Source organism: Oncorhynchus gorbuscha, unplaced genomic scaffold, assembly GCF_021184085.1.
Source record: "Oncorhynchus gorbuscha isolate QuinsamMale2020 ecotype Even-year unplaced genomic scaffold, OgorEven_v1.0 Un_scaffold_536, whole genome shotgun sequence".
NCBI classification, from domain to species: Eukaryota; Metazoa; Chordata; class Actinopteri; order Salmoniformes; family Salmonidae; genus Oncorhynchus; species Oncorhynchus gorbuscha.
This window is the reverse complement of record NW_025745360.1, coordinates 566,100-578,285: the sequence shown is the minus strand read 5'-3', so window position 1 is coordinate 578,285 and position 12,186 is coordinate 566,100. Positions and strand designations below refer to the sequence as shown.

The window sequence follows — 12,186 nt, the reverse complement described above, 5'->3', positions numbered from 1 at the left end:
TGTGTCAGTGTCATTGAGTTGGCTGGCTTGGTGTTGGAGTCTCCTATAGACAGGCAGCAGTAGAGACTCTTCTCTAAAACAGTAGTCTGTGTCAGTGTCATTGAGTTCGCTGGCTTGGTGGTGGAGTCTCCTATAGACAGGCAGCAGTAGAGACTCTTCTCTCAACAGTAGCCTGTGTCAGTGTCATTGAGTTGGCTGGCTTGGTGGTGGAGTCTCCTATAGACAGGCAGCAGTAGAGACTCTTCTCTAAAACAGTAGTCTGTGTCAGTGTCATTGAGTTGGCTGGCTTGGTGAGTTCTCCTATAGACAGGCAGCAGTAGAGACTCTTCTCTAAAACAGTAGCCTGTGTCAGTGTCATTGAGTTGGCTGGCTTGGTGAGTTCTCCTATAGACAGGCAGCAGTAGAGACTCTTCTCTAAAACAGTAGCCTGTGTCAGTGTCATTGAGTTGGCTGGCTTGGTGTTGGAGTCTCCTATAGACAGGCAGCAGTAGAGACTCTTCTCTAAAACAGTAGCCTGTGTCAGTGTCATTGAGTTGGCTGGCTTGGTGTTGGAGTCTCCTATAGACAGGCAGCAGTAGAGAATCTTCTCTAAAACAGTAGCCTGTGTCAGTGTCATTGAGTTGGCTGGCTTGGTGTTGGAGTCTCCTATAGACAGGCAGCAGTAGAGAATCTTCTCTAAAACAGTAGCCTGTGTCAGTGTCATTGAGTTGGCTGGCTTGGTGTTGGAGTCTCCTATAGACAGGCAGCAACAGTACAGGGTCTAGATCCCCCCTCCATAAGACAATAGACTTTGTTTATTTCCAATCAGGATGTGTTTAATGGAGATGTTGACTAGGATTGTACCCTATAGCTCCCTCCTCCACTCCACTGTCCTCTTTGTGAATGAATACACCCCCATCAGGCCCTGTCCTGATGACTTCCTGTCTGTGTCCTCATTATCCCTCATAGTGAGGTGAAATTACATTACTCTGAGTGTGTGTGTGTGTGTGTGTGTGTGTGTGTGTGTGTGTGTGTGTGTGTGTGTGTGTGTGTGTGTGTGTGTGTGTGTGTGTGTGTGTGTGTGTGTGTGTGTGTGTGTGTGTGTGTGTGTGTGTGTGTGTCTGAACATGCAAGATACAGAGCTCATCTTTCATAGAGATACTGTCCAGTCACACACTCAGACCAATCACACACACACACACACACACACACACACACACACACTGTCACTCACACACAGAACACATGATCCCACATGACAAACATGTCTCAGTCACACACACCACACTCACAATCTACACACACAGTCACACACACACACTCACACCTGTTTCTGTCTCTGTTGTTCCAGTCACACACCACTACTGCCATGATCTGTTGTCCATGTATGACAAACATGTCTCAGTCACACACCACTACTCAACCAATCTACTCTGTTGTCTCAGTCACACACCACTACTCAACCAATCTACTCTGTTGTCCCAGTCACACACCACTACTCAACCAATCTACTCTGTTGTCTCAGTCACACATCACTACTCAACCAATCTACTCTGTTGTCTCAGTCACACACCACTACTCAACCAATCTACTCTGTTGTCTCAGTCACACACCACTACTCAACCACACACCACTACTCAACCAATCTACTCTGTTGTCTCAGACACACACCACTACTCAACCAATCTATTCTACTCTGTTGTCTCAGTCACACACCACTACTCAACCAATCTACTCTGTTGTCTCAGTCACACACCACTACTCAACCAATCTACTCTGTTGTCTCAGTCACACACCACTACTCAACCAATCTACTCTGTTGTCTCAGTCACACACCACTACTCAACCAATCTACTCTGTTGTCTCAGTCACACACCACTACTCAACCAATCTACTCTGTTGTCTCAACCACACACCACTACTCAACCAATCTAATCTGTTGTCTCAGTCACACACCACTACTCAACCAATCTACTCTGTTGTCTCAGTCACACACCACTACTCAACCAATCTACTCTGTTGTCTCAGTCACACACCACTACTCAACCAATCTACTCTGTTGTCTTGTGTGTATGTAGCTGTAACATGTGTTCTCTGTGTGTGTGTAACATGTGTTCTCTGTGTGTATGTAGCTGTAACATGTGTTCTCTGTGTGTATGTGTAACATGTGTTCTCTGTGTGTATGTAGCTGTAACATGTGTTCTCTGTGTGTGTGTAACATGTGTTCTCTGTGTGTGTAGCTGTAACATGTGTTCTCTGTGTGTGTAGTGTAACATGTGTTCTCTGTGTGTGTGTAACATGTGTTCTCTGGGTGTATGTAGCTCTAACATGTGTTCTCTCTGTGTGTGTGTAGCTGTAACATGTGTTCTCTGTGTGTGTGTAACATGTGTTCTCTGTGTGTGTGTAACATGTGTTCTCTGTGTGTATGTAACATGTGTTCTCTGTGTGTGTGTGTAACATGTGTTCTCTGTGTGTGTGTAGCTGTAACATGTGTTCTCTGTGTGTGTGTAACATGTGTTCTCTGTGTGTGTGTGTAACATGTGTTCTCTGTGTGTGTGTAGCTGTAACATGTGTTCTCTGTGTGTGTGTAACATGTGTTCTCTGTGTGTGTGTAACATGTGTTCTCTGTGTGTGTGTAACATGTGTTCTCTGTGTGTGTGTGTGTAACATGTGTTCTCTGTGTGTGTGTGTGTAACATGTGTTCTCTGTGTGTGTGTAGTGTAACATGTGTTCTCTGTGTGTGTGTGTAACATGTGTTCTCTGTGTGTGTGTAGCTGTAACATGTATTCTCTGTGTGTAGCTGTAACATGTGTTCTCTGTGTGTATGTAGCTCTAACATGTGTCCATAGAGTTCCATGTAGTCATGGCTCTACGTAGTACTGTGGAATAGAGTTCCATGTAGTCATGGCTCTATGTAGTACTGTGGAATAGAGTTCCATGTAGTCATGGCTCTACGTAGTACTGTGGAATAGAGTTCCATGTAGTCATGGCTCTACGTAGTACTGTGGAATAGAGTTCCATGTAGTCATGGCTCTACATAGTACTGTGGAATAGAGTTCCATGTAGTCATGGCTCTACGTAGTACTGTGGAATAGAGTTCCATGTAGTCATGGCTCTACGTAGTACTGTGGAATAGAGTTCCATGTAGTCATGGCTCTACGTAGTACTGTGGAATAGAGTTCCATGTAGTCATGGCTCTACGTAGTACTGTGGAATAGAGTTCCATGTAGTCATGTCTCTATGTAGTACTGTGGAATAGAGTTCCATGTAGTCATGTCTCTATGTAGTACTGTGGAATAGAGTTCCATGTAGTCATGGCTCTATGTAGTACTGTGGAATAGAGTTCCATGTAGTCATGTCTCTATGTAGTACTGTGGAATAGAGTTCCATGTAGTCATGGCTCTATGTAGTACTGTGGAATAGAGTTCCATGTAGTCATGGCTCTATGTAGTACTGTGGAATAGAGTTCCATGTAGTCATGTCTCTATGTAGTACTGTGGAATAGAGTTCCATGTAGTCATGTCTCTATGTAGTACTGTGGAATAGAGTTCCATGTAGTCATGGCTCTATGTAGTACTGTGGAATAGAGTTCCATGTAGTCATGGCTCTATGTAGTACTGTGGAATAGAGTTCCATGTAGTCATGGCTCTATGTAGTACTGTGGAATAGAGTTCCATGTAGTCATGGCTCTATGTAGTACTGTGCACCTCCCAGAGTCTGTTCTGGATCTGGGGACTGTGAAGAAGAGACCCACCCCCCTGGCGAGATGTCTCGTGGGGTATGCAATGGGTGTCCCAGCTTGTCTCGTGGGGTATGCAATGGGTGTCCCAGCTTGTCTCGTGGGGTATGCAATGGGTGTCCCAGCTTGTATATATATATATATATATATATATATATATATATATATATATATATATATATATATATATATATATATGCCATTTAGCAGACGCTTTTATCCAAAGCGACTTACAGTCATGTGTGCATACATTCTACGTATGGGTGGTCCCGGGGATCGAACCCACTACCCTGGCGTTACAAGCTCTACCAACTGAGCTACAGAAGGACCAGCTTGTCTCGTGGGGTATGCAATGGGTGTCCCAGCTTGTCTCGTGGGGTATGCAATGGGTGTCCCAGCTTGTCTCGTGGGGTATGCAATGGGTGTCCCAGCTTGTCTCGTGGGGTATGCAATGGGTGTCCCAGCTTGTCTCGTGGGGTATGCAATGGGTGTCCCAGCTTGTCTCGCGGGGTATGCAATGGGTGTCCCAGCTTGTCTCGCGGGGTATGCAATGGGTGTCCCAGCTTGTCTCGCGGGGTATGCAATGGGTGTCCCAGCTTGTCTCGCGGGGTATGCAATGGGTGTCCCAGCTTGTCTCGCGGGGTATGCAATGGGTGTCCCAGCTTGTCTCGCGGGGTATGCAATGGGTGTCCCAGCTTGTCTCGCGGGGTATGCAATGGGTGTCCCAGCTTGTCTCGTGGGGTATGCATGGGTGTCCCAGCTTGTCTCGGGGGGTATGCAATGGGTGTCCCAGCTTGTCTCATGGGGTATGCAATGGGTGTCCCAGCTTGTCTTGCAGGGTATGCAATGGGTGTCCCAGCTTGTCTCAGGGGGTATGCAATGGGTGTCCCAGCTTGTCTCATGGGGTATGCAATGGGTGTCCCAGCTTGTCTTGCAGGGTATGCAATGGGTGTCCCAGCTTGTCTCGTGGGGTATGCAATGGGTGTCCCAGCTTGTCTTGCGGGGTATGCAATGGGTGTCCCAGCTGTATTGCGGGGTATGCAATGGGTGTCCCAGCTTGTCTCATGGGGTATGCAATGGGTGTCCCAGCTTGTCTCGTGGGGTATGCAATGGGTGTCCCAGCTTGTCTTGCGGGGTATGCAATGGGTGTCCCAGCTTGTCTCGTGGGGTATGCAATGGGTGTCCCAGCTTGTCTCGTGGGGTATGCAATGGGTGTCCCAGCTTGTCTCGCGGGGTATGCAATGGGTGTCCCAGCTTGTCTTGCAGGGTATGCAATGGGTGTCCCAGCTTGTCTCGTGGGGTATGCAATGGGTGTCCCAGCTTGTCTCGTGGGGTATGCAATGGGTGTCCCAGCTTTGTGTTCAGCTGTTTGAATGGACAGACTCACATCAATGCCTCTCACAAAGACAAGTAGTCAATGCAGTGAATATCTCCTCTACTTTGAGCCAGGAGAGATTGACATGCATGTTATTGATGTTAGCTCTCCGAGTACATCTAAGGGCCCAGCTGTGCTGCTCTGTTCTGGGCCAACTGGAATTGGCCCTTGTTCTATTTTGCAACACTCGACCATCTGACTGGACAGGAATCCGGGTGGGATCAAACTAGAGAACTGTAGGACTTGATGGCAAGAAAGCCGAGTAGCACTTTATTACAGACACACCTGTTCCCCATCTTAGCTTGGGCCTCCCGAGTGACGCAGCGGTCTAAGGCACTGCATCTCAGTGCTTAGTGGCGTCACTACAGACACACCTGTTCCCCGTCTTAGCTTGGGCCTCCCGAGTGACGCAGCGGTCTAAGGCACTGCATCTCAGTGCTTAGTGGCGTCACTACAGACACCCTGGTTCGATTCCAGGCTGTATCACAACCGGACGTGATTGAGAGTGCTATAGGGCGGCGCACAATTGGCCCAGAGTCGTTCGGGTTTGGCCCGGGGGGTATGCCGTCATTGTAAATAAGAATGTGTTCTTAACTGACTTACCAAGTTAAATAAAGGTTAAATAATAACATTTTTAAATTATAATAATCTATGAGCCAGAATTACCTCAATTAGCCATAAAATCCCTAGTTTGAAAGTGATTTGTTTTTCTAGAAGCTGTGCTGCACCATCTCCCCGACATTTTTCCCCCACGTGGGCCAGCCGCCCAACAATTAGAGTTCAACCAATGAGCTTCATCCTCTCGCCGTATGAGTGACAGATGGTAATAAGCATACGATGCATCCCGCAGCAGAAGCGAGAGACAGAGCAATGACGCGGGGCACAAATCTAAACACATTTTGCGACCTCATACGCCATTTTCGGGGACCACCTTTTGGCTCGTGAGCCACTACTTTCACCATCTTTTTTAAAAAAGTATTCAAATGTACCAGGGAATCTCTTCTTTAACCTCAATGTCAACTTGTTGTAACATAGCGTTGCTGTTTTCAGCTGTATAGATCATGTATTTAGGATGTTTTCAGTTTATTTTGATTGAGAATTTTTTTTTACAAAAAAGTGAACTGATTCACTCTGACAGCCCCAACACATACAGTATACCATACAAGACATATACTTCTATATACTACTAGTGGAATGAACTGATTGACAGCCCCAACACATACAGTATACCATACAAGACATATACTTCTATATACTACTAGTACAGCCGTGGCCAAAGGTTTTGAGAATGACACAAATATACATTTTCACCAAGTCTGCTGCCTCAGTTTGTATGATGGCAATTTGTATATACTCCAGAATGTTATGAAGAGTGATCAGATGAATTGCAATTAATTGCAAAGTCCCTCTTTGCCATGCAAATGTACTGAATCCCCCAAAAAACATTTCCACTGCATTTCTGCAGGAGGCTTCAGGGCGCCCAAGAAAGTCCAGCAAGCACCAGGACCGTCTCCTAAAGTTGATTCAGCTGTGGGATCGGGGCACTACCAGTACAGAGCTTGCTCAGGAATGGCAGCAGGCAGGTGTGAGTGCATCTGCACGCACTGTGAGGTGAAGACTTTTGGAGGATGGCCTGGTGTCAGGAAGGGCAGCAAAGAAGCCACTTCTCTCCAGGAAAAACATCAGGGACAGACTGATATTCTGCAGAAGGTACAGGGATTGGACTGCTGAGGACTGGACTGCTGAGGACTGGACTGCTGAGGATTGGACTGCTGAGGATTGGACTGCTGAGGACTGGACTGCTGAGGACTGGACTGCTGAGGACTGGACTGCTGAGGACTGGGGTAAAGTTATTTTCTCTGATGAATCCCCTTTCCAATTGTTTGGGGCATTCGGAAAAAAGCTTGTCTGAAGAAGGCAAGGTGAGCGCTACCATCAGTCCTGTGTCATGCCAACAGTAAAGCATCCTGAGACCATTCATGTGTGGGGTTGCTTCTCAGCCAAGGGAGTAGGCTCACTCACAATTTTGCCTAAGAACACAGCCATGAATAATGAATGGTACCAACACATCCGAGAGCAACTTCTCCCAACCAGCCAGGAACCGTTTGGTGATGAACAATGCCTTTCCCAGCATGATGGAGCACCTTGCCATAAGGCAAAAGTGATAACTAAGTGGCTCGGGAACAAAACATCGATATTTTGGGTCCATGGCCAGGAAACTCCCCAGACCTTAATCCCATTGAGAACTTGTGGTCAATCCTCAAGAGGCGGGTGGACAAACAAAAACCCACAAATTCTGACAAACTCCAAACATCGATTATGTAAGAATGGGCTGCCATCAGTCAGGATGTGGCCCAGAAGTTAATTGACAGCATGCCAGGGTGGATTGCAGAGGTCTAGAAAAAGAAGGGTCAACACTGAAAATATTGACTCTTTGCATCAACTTCATGTAATTGTCAATAAAATCCTTTGACACTTATGAAATGCTTGTAATTATACTTCAGTATTCCATAGTAACATCTGACAAAAATATCTAAAAATATCTAAATATATGAATATTTGTGTCATTCTCTAAACTTTTGGCCACGACTGTACACAAGCATGTGCTATCTCTCCAACACAATGTACATGCATGCACAATGCTCTCACAGACAAGGGACAACTGCCTCCAACAGACCATAGATCATCGACAAGGGACAACTGCCTCCAACAGACCATAGATCATCGACAAGGGACAAATGCCTCCAACAGACCATAGATCATCGTCAAGGGACAACTGCCTCCAACAGACCATAGATCATCGTCAAGGGACAACTGCCTCCAACAGACCATAGATCATGGATGAATGCTGGAATGAAGACTCTCAGCCAGTTTGTGATCAGAGTCCTATAGCTCCCCCTACTGGATGAACGCTTTAACAGCTGGGAAGGAGACCATCACCACGAGCTGGCACAACGCCTACACTACATCTACAGGGGCGTTGGGCCAGGAACTGAGAGGTTGCTGCATCGTTCTGAGCAATGCAGTAATCCAATTGATCCCTGGGTGATAAAGACGTGGACATCGATTAAGGCAGCCCCCCCCCACCCACCACCTCTCTGATTCAGACGGGTTGGGTTAAATGAGGAAGACACATTTAAGTTGAAGGCAATGAGTCTTCCACCTTTCACCCAACCCCCTTCTGTTGGTAAGCAAACGGGAGGGTCTTCAGAGGTTAAATGAAATGTATTTGGTATGCACAAGGGAACCCGCACACCTGAAAAGCCCATGACACCTGCCTAAAGGTACTGTAAGTCTGAATGGGGAGAGGGGAAATAACCAAACCTACGGGGGGGGTTGGAGACCCCCAGTCTGCCTGTAAAGTGTCCCCAGGAGGGCTTGTTGCGACAACCTGTAGAAACTCCTGTCCTCCTCATCTGGACCCTTTCCAACATGGACACTCCTTCTGGACTCTCTCTGACTAGTGTTCAGCATCTTTCCAACATGGACACTCCTTCTTCTGGACTCACTCTGACTGGTGTTCAGCATCTTTCCAACATGGACACTCCTTCTGGACTCACTCTGACTGGTGTTCAGCATCTTTCCAACATGGACACTCCTTCTGGACTCACTCTGACTGGTGTTCAGCATCTTTCCAACATGGACACTCCTTCTGGACTCACTCTGACTGGTGTTCAGCATCTTTCCAACATGGACACTCCTTCTGGACTCACTCTGACTGGTGTTCAGCATCTTTCCAACATGGACACTCCTTCTTCTGGACTCACTCTGACTGGTGTTCAGCGCACCTTTCCAACATGGACACTCCTTCTGGACTCACTCTGACTGGTGTTCAGCATCTTTCCAACATGGACACTCCTTCTGGACTCTCTCTGACTGGTGTTCAGCATCTTTCCAACATGGACACTCCTTCTGGACTCTCTCTGACTGGTGTTCAGCATCTTTCCAACATGGACACTCCTTCTGGACTCTGACTGGTGTTCAGCATCTTTCCAACATGGACACTCCTTCTGGACTCACTCTGACTGGTGTTCAGCATCTTTCCAACATGGACACTCCTTCTTCTGGACTCTGACTGGTGTTCAGCATCTTTCCAACATGGACACTCCTTCTGGACTCACTCTGAGTGGTGTTCAGCATCTTTCCAACATGGACACTCCTTCTGGACTCTCTCTGACTGGTGTTCAGCATCTTTCCAACATTGACACTCCTTCTGGACTCTCTGACTGGTGTTCAGCATCTTTCCAACATGGACACTCCTTCTGGACTCACTCTGACTGGTGTTCAGCATCTTTCCAACATGGACACTCCTTCTGGACTCTCTGACTGGTGTCAGCATCTTTAACCATTAAAACACTGGGGACTTCTACTAGTCTCCTCTTCCTGTTTGCTGTGTGTGTGTGTGTGTGTGTGTGTGTGTGTGGTGATAACATGTGAATTGTATCCCCGTCTCTTACTGGTTCTCTCTAACTGGATAGTTGTACCTATATCTGAACCGCCACTTATTTCGGCGACCACCACATGGTATATGCTCTTTTTTCAGGGGGAATAGCGTGCTACATGTTTCTCAGAGAAAATCGACAGACACACATAAGTCAGTCTTATTCCATGTTTATTGACCAAATCAAAAGCAGAGTCAACGGGGTGAGTATACGGCGACTGATCGAGCTAGTAGACAGAAGTTCATCAAGTTCTAAATTAATAGTCGTACCGGTAAAAAAAAAGGTCAAAGGTTATCAAATCAGACAACAAAACAAAAGAAAAGCCTATATATAAAACAAAAACCTTAATTCAAAGTTTAATAATATACATGAATTTAAATCTGAATGATTTACTGTACATAAAGAATTTCTGGTCCAAAATGGATATTTTCTCAAGAACAAAACGGACCTTTTCTGACTGGTGTTCCTCTTCAGCAAAAAAAAAAAAAAAAAAAAAAACAGAACCCAGCTTCTGTTATTTAAATTTGCTCTTCACTCACAGAAAAAGGTCACATAACACATTTTTTTTGTCGATCAGGGTTAAAACAAAATGGTTCATTTCTTAACGAAACACGTATGTTTTGTCTTCTGAAGGAAAAAATTTGATATTTACGTGAAAGCCGTCATCACAAAAAAAAAGATGAAAAGCTTCAGAGTAACTCACAACCCAAAAAGATCAACATAAAATTCATAACAAAGTATTCTGTTTGTCAGCAAAAGACAATTGTAAACAGAGACTTTCTTTGCCACTGTGGGAGGGGGATAATTATGAGCCCCTTTAAGAGCCCCTTTAAGAGCACCTTTAAGAGCCCCTTTAAGAGCCCCTTTAAGAGCCCCTTTAAGAGCAGTCATTCACTAGGGGGATAATTAAGAGCCCCTTTAAGAGCAGTCATTCACTAGGGGGATAATTAAGAGCCCCTTTAAGAGCCCCTTTAAGAGCCCCTTTAAGAGCCCCTTTAAGAGCCCCTTTAAGAGCCCCTTTAAGAGCCCCTTTAAGAGCCCCTTTAAGAGCCCCTTTAAGAGCCCCTTTAAGAGCCCCTTTAAGAGCACCTTTAAGAGCCCCTTTAAGAGCCCCTTTAAGAGCAGTCATTCACTAGGGGGATAATTAAGAGCCCCTTTAAGAGCCCCTTTAAGAGCCCCTTTAAGAGCCCCTTTAAGAGCCCCTTTAAGAGCCCCTTTAAGAGCCCCTTTAAGAGCCCCTTTAAGAGCCCCTTTAAGAGCCCCTTTAAGAGCCCCTTTAAGAGCCCCTTTAAGAGCCCCTTTAAGAGCCCCTTTAAGAGCCCCTTTAAGAGCCCCTTTAAGAGCCCCTTTAAGAGCCCCTTTAAGAGCCCCTTTAAGAGCCCCTTTAAGAGCCCCTTTAAGAGCCCCTTTAAGAGCCCCTTTAAGAGCCCCTTTAAGAGCCCCTTTAAGAGCAGTCATTCACTAGGGGGATAATTAAGAGCCCCTTTAAGAGCAGTCATTCACTAGATTCAGGGACGATTTGTTTCTTGAGCGGATGGTCAAGGAGCCGGAACACAAATCATTTGTAGACTGAAAATTGACCTCAAGAAGATCAAATAGATCTAATATTTATCTTAAACTTAATCGTTTCAAAGCTTGCTTAGATTTGTATACAGTCACATACATCCCTCTGTTACGCGAGGGAATACTATAGAACAGATATATATATATATATCTAGCTCAGAAAACGTAGGGCAGCAAATAATATCCCCTGCGGGCCACCAGTTGGGGAAGTCCCCCCCTACGGCCCAAGCCCCCCCCCCCCTACTTTAAAGTAGCAGAATCTTGGTCCTCTTTAGTATCTCATTATTCCTTTTTACTTTAAACAAAAATATCAAGAAAAACATCAAAACTGCACAAAAAAATGAAATGCATGAAAAAGAGAACATGCAACGAACAAAAAACATCTTCACAACAAAACAAAAAAAACGCAGATTCAGAGGCTCACGAAATACCAAACTAAATTATATACAAGGTACTATAACAAACAAAAATGCATTAACTCCTCAAAACACTGAAGAACAGAAAATAAAAACATAAACGTTGTTTATTTTCCAGGAGTCCAATAACCCGAACTCTTCCTCTTCTAGTCAGGTCAACTCAATAACAACCGTTGACCGAACTCTTCCTCTTCTAGTCAGGTCAACTCAATAACAACCGTTGACCGAACTCTTCCTCTTCTAGTCAGGTCAACTCAATAACAACCGTTGACCGAACTCTTCCTCTTCTAGTCAGGTCAACTCAATAACAACCGTTGACCGAACTCTTCCTCTTCTAGTCAGGTCAACTCAATAACAACCGTTGACCGAACTCTTCCTCTTCTAGTCAGGTCAACTCAATAACAACCGTTGACCGAACTCTTCCTCTTCTAGTCAGGTCAACTCAATAACAACCGTTGACCGAACTCTTCCTCTTCTAGTCAGGTCAACTCAATAACAACCGTTGACCGAACTCTTCCTCTTCTAGTCAGGTCAACTCAATAACAACCGTTGACCGAACTCTTCCTCTTCTAGTCAGGTCAACTCAATAACAACCGTTGACCGAACCTGAGATCTGTGAACGAAACTCACATTTTCACAAATCTCCTAATTCAATTCTCTAATTGAAAATCT

General features: G+C 45.5%; 1 protein-coding gene across 2 annotated transcripts in view; it reads right to left on the bottom strand.

Moving 5' to 3' along the window:
* Positions 1 to 1,048: 1,048 nt before the first annotated feature.
* LOC124018507 (CD82 antigen-like) overlaps positions 1,049 to 12,186 on the bottom strand; it is a 70,835-nt gene continuing 59,697 nt past the window's right edge. The window contains exon 10 of one of the 2 annotated variants that reach the window (XM_046333837.1): positions 1,049 to 1,100. The gene's annotated coding sequence lies outside the window, so the exon portion shown is untranslated. Of the gene's footprint in view, positions 1,101 to 11,443; positions 12,128 to 12,186 lie in introns of those variants that run through there. The other variant, XM_046333836.1, reaches the window with a different exon arrangement.